Source organism: Apodemus sylvaticus, chromosome 3, assembly GCF_947179515.1.
Source record: "Apodemus sylvaticus chromosome 3, mApoSyl1.1, whole genome shotgun sequence".
NCBI lineage: Eukaryota > Metazoa > Chordata > Mammalia > Rodentia > Muridae > Apodemus > Apodemus sylvaticus.
This window is the reverse complement of record NC_067474.1, coordinates 91,215,942-91,227,164: the sequence shown is the minus strand read 5'-3', so window position 1 is coordinate 91,227,164 and position 11,223 is coordinate 91,215,942.

The following is an 11,223-nucleotide window of genomic DNA, read 5'->3' as shown; positions in this document are numbered from 1 at the left end:
TGTGCGTGTGTTTGTGTGTGTGTGTGTGTGTGTGTGTTTCTTTTCATGTATCCTCGAAAGCCAGAAAAGACTGTTTGGTGTCCTGAAGATGGAGTTACAGATGGATATGAATCACCTGACAACCTGACATAGACACTGGGAAGGAACCTCAGTGCCTCGGGAGAAACACCTCCTCTTAATGAGGGTGCTATGTTTCTGGTCACTACAATAATATATTCTTATTATATTTTTCTGTTTTCAATTATCTTACTATTTTACTTTAAATATGTGGGTGGTTTGGGCTGCTTGTGTTTCTATATATCATCTACATTCCTGGTGCCAGTGAAAGCCATAAGTAGGTGACAGAACCTCCAGACAGAAAGTGGAGTTTCAGTCTGCCATGAATCACTACGCTGATGCTGAGAACTGAAACTTGGTCCTCTGTAAGAGGAGCTGGTGCTGTTTATGGCTATGCCACCTCTCTAGATACAGCTAATATTTCTAAAGCAGTTAAAGCATTCTGTATGGCAGAACTAAGAACTGACAAAAAATGTATAGAGTGTGTGAAGCAGTTAAAGTGAAAACAAAAGCAATGTGTGAAGTGGTTAAAGAAAAAGGAAATTGGGACAGAGAAACTAGTGTGTGTGTGTGTGTGTGTGTGTGTGTGTGTGTGTGTGCTGTCTGTTTACACTTTGTTTGAATACTGAATTCATTTCAGAAGCTTGGTTGCTTTGGGTTTGGGTGCCCAGCTTTATTTTACTTTATTTTGTTTTGTTTCATTTTTGAGTTCTTTATATGATCTGGATACTTATCCTCTGTCAGATATTTCGCAGGAAATATTTATTTCCACAACCTGTCTTTTTGCTTTTATCCTGATGGAAATCCAAGATTTATTCCCTGCTATGTGGCCAGGAACAAACAAATGAACAAACAAACAAACAAGTTCCTGTTAGTTTTACTTAAAAAACTACTAACGTCACATACTCAGTTTAAGTCATTTCAAGTATTTTATACAGTCCCATTATTGCAGAAGGATACATTTTTGTATATAAACATCTAGATTGGCAACTATGTTTTTCTTCTCATCATGTTAAAATATGAGTGTTCTCTATTCCCTTCAGAATTTATGTGAATGAGTGTCCATCAAAAGTGATATTTCTTTGTATTTATTTTTCAGATAAGAATTCATGACATTTTGCCTTTCTTTTCTTCTTCTTTAGTATTTAGTGATTCAAGTGAGGAGTCATTATTTAAATTGAACAGGCTTTATTTTCTGAAAGACTCATCTACTTGAGGCCAGATGTGTGCATACATTAGGAAAAAGTCTAAGATAGATAGAAGTTGAGTCTCACATGCTCTGGTAAAGAAAGTGTATTTAGAATTATGCTAGGTACATAATACATTAAATGTAAAACAAATTTTATCTGTTCATTAAAAAATGTTTTTAATAGACAGGTACCCATTCTTACCTTATTTCCATTACTGTTTTCAATCCATCCTCATTAATTTAGAAAAATATCTAATAAAATTCGTGTCCCCTTTAAACTGAAAAATGGAAAAGAAGAAGAAAAAGAAGAAGAAGCTCCTATGCATTTGTAAATGCCTAAGAATATCTGGAAAGTTTCCTGTCATGTCATATAAACCATATCTCCCAGATTACAAGATCTGGATTTTTTATTCCTATCTGTGTAAAATATGAGATGATCAACATACAAAAATGACTCTCACTATCTATGTAAAAGATAAGGAGCAGGAATGCTGAACCAAAGCTATGGGCAAATATACTTTTTTATGAGAGGTTGCAGAAAAAATTGATGTATGTCAAAATTTGGAAATCATTTCTAGGGAAAATTCTCATTAATGAAAACTGTTGTTTGAACCAAATCAGGTTCAATTCTATGCAAGAAGGCATAGGATCCATCTCAAATGATAAAGGCCTATGATTTGCATAATCATTATGCAAATATGAGAGCTGGAGTTGGAATACTTGCTAACATCCAGAAACTCATTCCTGCTTAGCATGCTCAACCAATTTTAATTTCAGGCTGAATGTGAGGAGACTATGAGCTGGCAAGCAAGACCTGGCTAGAAAGAGTAGATACAACAGCAGGTTCTGGGTTTTGTTTAAACTCTCTGCCTCAATGAATAAGGTAGAACAGCTAACAAACATAATCCCCAACATCAACTTTGCATTCCACATGTATGAGGGGATACACATCAAGACACTACAAACATGCATACTTGTACATGCACACGAACACACCTTACACATACCATGCACACATATGTATATCACACCAAAAGATAAAAATAAAATAAGAATAAATTTGACATAAATTTAGTATTTGTGTCTTTGTTTTCATAATCAATAAGAAATAGTTTCTGTCATTTAAAAAACTCATAATTTTGAGGGAAGTCTGAAACTTCAGTAAAATTTTATTGAGATAGTTCCCTACAATAACCTAGATATTGTTTGTTTAGATAGAGAATGTAAGACATTAATTGAAAATCCAGATTGAAAACACGAATAGACATTGCAAAGCCTCATTTGCAAATGTCTTGCAAAACACCATGACAAGGAAATACTTGCTAACATTGTAAATACAGAGAACAAGACAGGGAAATCACAACAGAGCCACATTTGGAAGTTACCAGTAGAATGGACACAAAATATTTTGTCTGTTCAATGTGGATAGAAGTATCAGATAGCTTTGCTTCAAAGCACTGGAAAACAAAGACTATAACATTAAGACAGATAATAAGTGTCAAGGGCTGTATCAAAAATGATTTGTGAGTGGTGATCATGATCACTAATGTTTGCAGTTCCTGAACATACTCAGATTTATAATCTCTTATTCCAGAGACAAATAAAACAGATAGTAAGTCGATCAAGTGCCAGATTCTAAGAGTCTTTTATTCATTCTTTTTATACTGGTATAACAGTACTCAAATCATTATTCTACACAGAATTGACTGAAAGCTTTATAGAAGGATCTGGCTACCCTTTGAACTAAGACTTCAATTCAAAGGCAGTAGATTTCTTTATGAAACATGATTAAGAACAGTGAAGCAGTATAGGGCAAAACCAGAACAGGGAAGTGGGAAGGGTTGGGTGGGAAAACAGGGGGAGGGAAGGGGACTGATGGGACTTGAGGGGAGTGGGGGTCTAGAAAAGGGGAAATCATTTGAAATGTAAATAAAAAATACATTGAATAAAAAAAAAAGAAAAAAAGAACGTATTAACCAACATTTAAAGAACATTTAAAGCAACATATAAACAAAAGTTTTCTTAGGAATAAATTATATAAAACTGTCCCAGTTGTGCTACTTTTACTACGATAAAATACCTTGACTAAAACCACTTCTGGGAGAAATGTTCTATTTTAGATCACAATTCGAGATTAGAATCAGTCACTGGGGGAACAGAGGATGACAGGAACTTGAAACATCTAGTAAAATTACATCTAGAATCAAAATTAATGAGAATAAATGCATGTATACTCACAATTCAGTTTTCTGGGTAATGGTGCTACTCACAGTGTACTGGAGTACCTTATATAAATTACATTAAGATGCCCTCAATCAAACAGCTAGGTTAACTTCTATAATAATCATTTCCCAGACAATTCTGGATTGCATGAGGTTGACAATTAAAAATAACTTCCTCTAAAAGTATAACATATTTTAAATTGATGTACAGAACACATATATGCATTTGAAGAGCACTAGAAAATGTCTTCAAAACATTAAAAATTCTACAACAAAATTTTAATGGCAAAATATGGAATTATCTCCTTTGAGACTTGAAACAAGGTATAGTGTTTGCTTTCATTCTAGCTAGCTATGATAGAGTTGCAAGTGATGGAAATAGAAGAGGAAAGAAAAAGTGATACCATTTTTGCCCTTTAGTACATTAACTCTAGACTATATGACTGATTCAAGTTACATAAAAAATTGACATGCTGTGTTTTAATTATCATATTTTAAAATCTTGAAAATCCAAGCCATTGAACTTATAGTACAACAACTATGAATGACTAGCAAGTATACAAAAATATTCTAAATATAGAATCAAACAGAATTAAACTACTATATTGTTATTCACCTTTTAGATTAGCCAAGAATAAAAGAGTAATTAGTACAAGGACAGAAAAAAATATGGAGATTCTAGATCACCTACACAATAGTTTAGAAAACAAATGATTCAACTATGTCTAAACAATTTTCTTTTATTAAAATTAAATACAAAGTATCTGTCATGTAGTTTAGGAAAGAAATTAGAACTATCCCCCATACTAGAAATTGTACATAAATGTTCAAGGAAAACTTTTACTTTAGTTTTCTCTTTTAGGGATTGAGCTCTTTAGGAAGCTTAGTTGGAATATAGTTAAAAGATGGAAAATACCATAGGAACATATAAGTAGTTAAAAATTATAAGAATATTGAGTACTATGATATTCTGATGAAATGAAATATTCATGAACAATAAATACAAATCAATATACTCAATAACATGAATTAATCATAAAATAATTAGAGTTTTCTAGTACAGGAAAATAAATTTTGCATATTTTAATACATATATAATTATTGTGTAATTGCCATTTATCTGTTTATCTGTTTATCAATTTATGTGTGTTTCTGTATGTGGTCATGTAAAGAACACAAACTTCTAGTGGAGTACAGAGGACACCCTTGGGCGTTAGTTTCACCATCCACCATGGGCATCCCAGGTACCAAACTTAGGTATCAGGCTTGATAGCAAGTGCTTTACCTATTGAATCCCTACCTTCAAGTACTACCATTTTCTTCTAAATCATATCAACTCTATAATACTGAGTACATAGCTGTTCTCAGGAATTGGAGTGAAGAGAGGATCCTGCTACCAAATGGTAAAAGAAAGCTCTAAATTGGTAGAAATATTTTCAGTTTGGTTAAGGAAATAAATTTCAAGTGTATAATTTATCACAAATTTTTAAATGGATTGTAACATTCTTCTTCTGAGTTCATGACATGCAACATCATTACATTTTTATTAAAATTTTACAACTGAGCAGCTCACAGAGAGATGAGCTGGAGGCCTATGTCCTTTATTGGATTGTTCTTTAAGATACCCTTAAAATTATCCAGCCCATAGGCTCCTTCTTGTAGATGTAAAAAAAAAAAAAAAACCAGAAATAAAAATTTGGAAATTAAATAAATGGGTATATTTTATTATTTTTGTGCTTTTCCCCAGGAGATCTACAATATACACAGAGTACAGACAAATTCTTTGTGAAAACGGAGTTCTGCATTTTGTCTGTTCTAACACCTATTTTTCTGAGTCTTCAAAACTGCTTGTCTTCTCACACTTATCTGGTCCTCTAGGCTTCCCCTGGGAAAAGCTACCTGCTGCTAATATTCCTAAGTAGTTCCCCCATCATTAACAGTACTAGAACCAAGATTCCATTTTGTGAGTGAATAAACGGCCCCCTAATCAGCACATTTGGGACTTAATACAAAGAGCTTGGAGCCATTTTTCCAAACGTATAGCATATCACTCTACTTCTCTCATTTGGCTTAAGTAGTTTTTCCCTTGATCAGATGTTATGAAATGCAAGATTAAATTATGCCACTGTCTGTTACAGAATATTTTTGGACACATCAGAGAAGGAGAGTTTATTTTCTGGATTCTGTTAAACGTATGCCATAATTTTCAGAGAAGTTGCTTTTGTTTGCCTATTGCTTAATTGTTATAGAGTCGCAATCATTTTCTTGAGATTCAGGAATTAACTAGTTTTCTGTTCAAAGATATTTCACTTGAAAATATTTGAATGATCAATTTCCTATGCTACATAAATTATTTGACATTGAATAGATATTTGTGTGATTTCAGATGTCTGTTACTATTGTATTCTAATACTTTAAAGCTGTGCTATTCCATATTGCTATGGAACTAAACCTCCCTATGTGGTTTTGTATATTGCTCAATGTTAATGAATACATGCATTATAAATGTAAATGAATCATTGATAGATATCCAAGAGACAGGCATCATTGCGTATAATGTTCAGTTCAATTACATAGTACAGGCTCAATGTGGTTTCTAAACAAATGCCTCCAGCAACACTTATGTGTTAAATAAACAAGCATTATAAATAATCCTAAATATGTTTCTATATTTTATGAATGGTCATGTCATTTTTCTTGCTATTTTGTTTATAATATCCCCTTTTAAATTGCCACAGGACTTTGGCCTGAATTCAACAGGCTATGAACTATGAACTGAAAAGTAAGTTTGAAAGCATTATGGTTTGAAAGACTGGAATGTTTGCAAAGATAGAAAATGAGCCTTAACAATGTAATCATTCAATCCCAGCCATTCAGAATACGATCAAATATGCAAAGAGTTCAATAACTCATAAGGCAAAATATAAAGTCCATAGGTAATAAAAAGCTGGAGAATTAGACTACAACTAGATTTCTTGATCTCTGTTTCTCCAAATGGGCCTTGACAGTTATTGGCTTCAGATAGTTTGGGAAAAAAAGGCTGGGAAATAATTAAACTGTGTGCTACTAGGTAGTCTATTATATCTTGATCAAGTGGTTGTGTGGAATCAAAATTTTTAATGGTCAATTTCTCTTCTTAAATCGTATTTTGTGAATTATATTTAGGAAGTGCCTTATCCAAAGTGTGCCAATAGCAGTTTTATAATTGGAGTGAGAATTAGAAGCCATTAAAAATTATCATTGACCTGCAAAATATTCCTCAGTTTTCTTGTGTCTTGTGCTGAGCTTTCAAAGAAATTTATAAGGAAGCAGATAGAAGGACAAGTTAAACCACTACAATGCAGATGAATCAAAATCATGTATCTAATGCCACCAGCACCCTGTGAGAGCTCCCTTGTTCAACTGAAAAGCTTTCTCCTCCATGATTTGGGCAGCTGGCCTCTAGCTAACTGGCATGGAACAACTTAAAAAATAGCATTCTGAAACCAAGCATTAGAAACAAGTATAATAGAATACCTCAAATGACCCAGTCTTAATACAACATTTAATATGAAGTATTGAAGATTGGAAGAAGTTTGGAAACTTGTGAACAGTTCTACTCAATATTCCTTTGAGTCAACTTACGAATCCAACAGGTCAAGAATTACACTTGGTGCTTACTTGCCAAAAATTACACAAGTACTTATTTGCTGTTAATGGCAAATTATGTTCAAATACAGTCTTTATTATTTATTATTATTTAATTTATTTACATTTCAAATGCTGCCCCTTTTACTATTCCCCCTCTGTGAGTTCTTCACCTCATTACCTTTCCCTTTGATTCTGAGAGGGCGCTCCAATACCCACCCATACACTTCCACCTCACCCCTGATGCATCCTCCTTATGTGGGGCATCAAGTTTATACAGGATTAAAAGCACCCTTCCGCTAAGATACCTTCTACAAATGTAGAAGGGGCCACTGACCAGACCATGTATGTCCTTTGGTTCCTTAGACTCTGGGAGCTCAGAGGGGTCTGGGTCAGTTGATATTGTTGTTCTTTCTATGGAATTGGAATTTTCTTCAGCTGCTTCAGTCCTTCCCCTATCTCTTCATGGGGGCCCCAACTTCACCACAACAGTAGTTAAGCATCTGCTTTTGTTTTAGTCAATGTCAGCGTCTTAGAGGATAGTCACTCCAGGAATCTTCATGTACACAGTTGTCTCCAAGTACCTGGTATCAGTAATAGTGTTAGGTTTTGGTATGGGATGGATCCCAAATTGGGGAGCTGTCTGGATTGGCTTTGCTTTAGTCTCTGCTCCATTATTGTCCCTATATTTCATTTAGACAAAAGCAATTCTGTCTCAAGAATTTTGAAGATGGATGTGTGGACCTATGACTCAAATGGATACCATGTCTATATCCTGGAGGTAGACTCTTTAGTTTCCACCTTCTCACTGTTTGGCATTTTGGTGAATGTCATCCCATTGGGTCCTGGGAGTCTCTCACATCCATGATATATGTGACTTTCTTGAGGTTCCCACCCCACACTGCTGTATATTTCTGTTCATTCTCCTGACCCTGTGGGCTTCTCTCCTGTTTCTCCACATACCTAATCCTGCTTTTCCCTTCTCCTTAGCTTTTCCACACAGGACCCTCCCTCTCTCTGCCTCTCATCGCTATTTTGTTCCCTCTTTTAAGTATAATTGAGTATCCACACATGTGACTTCCTTCTTAAGCTTAATAAGCCTGTGAGTCATATCATGGGTATTCTGAACTTTTGGCCTAACAGCCCCTTATCAGTGAATACATTCTATGTATGTACTTTTGGGTCTGGGTTGCCTCACTCAGGATGATACTTTCTAGTTCCACTCATTTTCCTGAAAATTTCATGATGTCCTCATTTTTAATAAATGAGGACATCATGTATTCCCTTGTGTAAATGAACCACATTTTTTTCCATAGTCATTCTTCAGTTTAGGAACATCTGGCCTGTTTCCAGCTGCTGGATATTACAAATAAGGCTGCCATGAATATAGTAGAGCATGTATCCTTCTGATATGGAAAAGCACCTTTTGAGTATAAGGCCATGGGTGGTATATCTGGGTCCTGAGGTAGAACTACTTTCAGCTTTCTGAGAAACTGCCAGATTTATTTCCAGACTGTTTGTACCAGTTTGCAATTTTTCCAGCAAAGAAGGAATGTCCCCCTTTCTCACCAGTGTGTGCTTTCTTGAGTTTTGTTCGTAGCCATTCTTATGGGTATAAGGTAGAATCTCAGTTTCGTTTTGACTTGCATTTCCCTGATAACTGATATTTCCCTGATACTGAACATTTCTTAAGATGTTTATTGACCATTTGATATTTGTAAGTTAAGAATTCTATTTTGCTATGTACTCCATTTATCAGTTAAGTAATTAGGTTTTCTGAAGTCTAAGTTCTTGAATTCTTTGGATATTTTGGATACTAGCTCTCTACTAAATATAGGGTTAGTGAAGATCTTTTCCCAATCTGTAGGTTGCTGTTTGGTTCTACTGAGAGTGTCTTTTGCTATACAGATGATATTCAGTTTCATGAGGTACCATTTGTCAATTGGTGATTTTAGTGCCTGAGGCAATAGTGAACTGCTGATTGAACTGAAAAATTTCCCCTGTGCTAATGTGATCAAGGATATTTCCAACATTCTCTTATATTAGGTTGAGTCTATTTCCCAATTTCTCTTCTGTATCTCCAAATAATTCCAAGGAGAATTGTCAAGGTAACTTCATAAACTTCTAAGATAATAAAATCTGATACAAAATCAATTCATAACAACAAATAATAATGAGATGTGTATTGAAAACACTCATTTAATTATTAAAACATAAATTACCTAATTACTTAGGATACATTTAACATAAGACATATTTAATATTTTTCTGTGTACACATAGAGAAAATTATTACATAAATTTTTAAAAAGTTAAAATGAATGAACAAATTGACTATTGTTGTAAGTAGAAAGAATAAATACTTTTAGGATGTTAACTACAATCAAAGTTGTATGTAGATATAATTTGGTTAAATCTCACTTTCCAAGCAAATTTTCTGTAGATATTTCTAATTTAAATATTACATTCCATGAAAATGAAAAAACAGAAAGGTTTTTTATATTATTTTATTTTATTGGATTAATATAGAGTTTATTCAGATTAGAGCATGGGAGTTAGTGGTAAAGAAAGGCAGAGAGAGAGAGAGAGAGAGTAGAGAGGTGGAGTGGAGGCCGGCCATGGGCGGGGGGGGGGGGGAGAGCCCAAGGGGCAGAGAGGTGAGAGTATGTGGCAGAGCAGAGAGAGAGAGAGAGCAAAGAGCGTTTTTTTTTTGTTTTTATTTTATTTTATTTTATTTTAAACTAACAATAATATTGGAAGAAGTATCCTTTTTGGTGTAAAACAGTTGTAACAAATCAGATGAAATTAGAATAAGGATAGGTTTTTGACAAATAAAATTTAATAGAGACTAAAGAAATATTTATGCACAGATTTCCATAGCACATTAGGAAAATCTGGGTTTTAGAAAATTACATTTGAGAAACAAAGTATTAGTGTAGAGATAATGTGATTTTTTTGAAAAAATTTCTACTTCAGACACAAATTTAATTGAAGATATTTCATAGTTCTAAATAGCTGAGTTAAGAGGAAATAAGATATTTCTGAATTTAAACAAGGTGATTCTTTAACCCAGCCAAAAATTACTAGGAAACACCAAAAAATATAATAAACTATACAAAGTTAATGACTGGACAGCAAAACTCATTGCAAAGGATAGGCCAGTTTAAGAGTAAATAGTCACAATTCATACATATCCACAAAGAAGCTGGCACCAAATATTTACATACCACTGCAAACAGGAAAACTCAGAAAAACAATAAAATTAATGAAAAACTGATTCATTTCTCCTTTTAATGCATTCTTACATTCTCTCACTTTTAAACTTCCACAGCAGATGTATCTAAATTTGAAGAAAAAGTTGATTATATTGTGCCTAGAGATCAACAACTTCTAAAATTTTTTCTTGAATGATACTAGTTTTCAGCAAACCTCATTTTTGTACATCTATGGATAGCAATGTTAACAGTCTGTCATACTGCATAATAATAGTGAGATTCAGAGTATTATATAATGCACTGGCTCCTACTTCTAGTTTTCATCAGATAAATGGTTAAGGTACAAGAGTAAAACTTGTAAAAATGGAAGAGTAAAACTTAAATTATTGCGTTATTTTTAAAGTAATTTAGCTTATGACAACTTCATTTAAAGTTCTGGTCAACATGGATAAAGGGGTTAATAAAGGGCTTTATATCCTGCCTAAGCTAAAATTACCTTCAAAACAACTGTGTGACACAATACAGCATGGTAATGGAAAATGGTAGGGATTTGAAGACATGCTACATTTTAAGTTAATAATAAAAAGATACAGAAGATAGGGCAGGCTAGATATCTTGGCAAATGAAAATGCTTGGTGCCAAGTCTGATTATCTGAGTAAGACACCTATAATCCTCATGATAGAAGAGAGAACCAACACTTGCAAGCCTTCATATACATGTCACGGCCTTCATACACATGTCACAGCCTATATGTTCACATTAACCTTCCCCTTCCTCTCCCCCTCCTTCTTCCTCTCCCTCTTCCCCTCCCTCTCCCTCTCCTTCTTCCCCCTCTCTATGTCTCTCTCTCCCCCTCTCTTTCTCTCGCATGCATGTGGAACATACTAAGCTATTTTTAGTGACAACCAAATAG